Raw genomic sequence first — 966 nt, 5'->3', positions numbered from 1 at the left:
GGTCACATGTCATGGTCATGTGCTCCGTTAGGGAGTATATTTAATAACTTTGGAGATGTGGAGTCATTGTGGAGGCAGCTACAGTGTTTTTGTAGGTTCCTGTGTGTACTTATTCAGCAGCTTTTACGCTGAGCTGATCTTTTTCTCTTCTCCTTTTTTTCAAGAATCCATATTTTAATAACAGCAGCGAAGAACTGAGAGGACTTTTTACATCATGGAGGTTGTGGTTGGCATACTAAATGTTTTCCACAATGAAGCCAGTGGATGGTCCGTCACACTCAGCCTATTCCTTGTCTTCCTTGGTCTTCTCTACTGGTGAGTAAATGCTTTCTAAATGTTGTTCGTGATGCTGAAGTCACTGTCAATTATGTCATCACTTGAATCCAGCACACCCGTTCAGATATTCCCATTCAGATGTCCTGATAGCATTTAATGGGGAAGCTCGAGCTCAAACTCGAACAAGCTGAACAGAGGGTCTTGTCTTCTTCAACCAGACAGTCGACATGTGTTCACATTGGTCAAGATTTTTGGAGGCAACAAGGCAAAAAACATATATTCTTCACTGTATTTCTTTTTTTTAATCCCTATTTCTCACTCATCTGCACATCTCTGTCTTCTAGGTATTCAGTTTACCCCTTTTCAGTGCTCTCTCGATGTGGCATCAAGCATCCAAAGCCAATACCTTTCTTTGGAAACATATTCCTGTTTCGCCAGGTAAGATATTGCTCCAGTTCACATTAAACTGAGCCCTTATGTAGTTCCCTAACCTTTTTCTTTGTCTTTAACTTCCGTTTGTACTATTTTTAACACTGATGTAAATATATTACTGCTACACCCAGTAGCATTGTTTGTTTGATGTGCGTGTAATCCAGATAGATTAATGTATGAATCATTATATTGTGTTTTTAGTTTATTTGGAGTCAGCCTCTGGTTTGCTATCAAGACTGTTTTACTGAGGGGATTATA

At 39.3% G+C, this 966-nt stretch overlaps 1 long non-coding RNA gene across 1 annotated transcript; it reads left to right on the top strand.

The window, feature by feature from the left end:
* Positions 1 to 143: 143 nt before the first annotated feature.
* LOC113745574 (uncharacterized) lies at positions 144 to 691 on the top strand. The gene is made up of 2 exons (XR_003462202.1): positions 144 to 315; positions 621 to 691. It is a non-coding gene; the product is annotated as an uncharacterized LOC113745574 (long non-coding RNA).
* Positions 692 to 966: the final 275 nt, after the last annotated feature.

The sequence above is a fragment of the Larimichthys crocea genome, unplaced genomic scaffold, assembly GCF_000972845.2.
Source record: "Larimichthys crocea isolate SSNF unplaced genomic scaffold, L_crocea_2.0 scaffold8904, whole genome shotgun sequence".
NCBI classification, from domain to species: domain Eukaryota; kingdom Metazoa; phylum Chordata; class Actinopteri; family Sciaenidae; genus Larimichthys; species Larimichthys crocea.
Note: the sequence above shows the minus strand (reverse complement) of the source record. Positions and strands in the feature narration are given on the sequence as shown.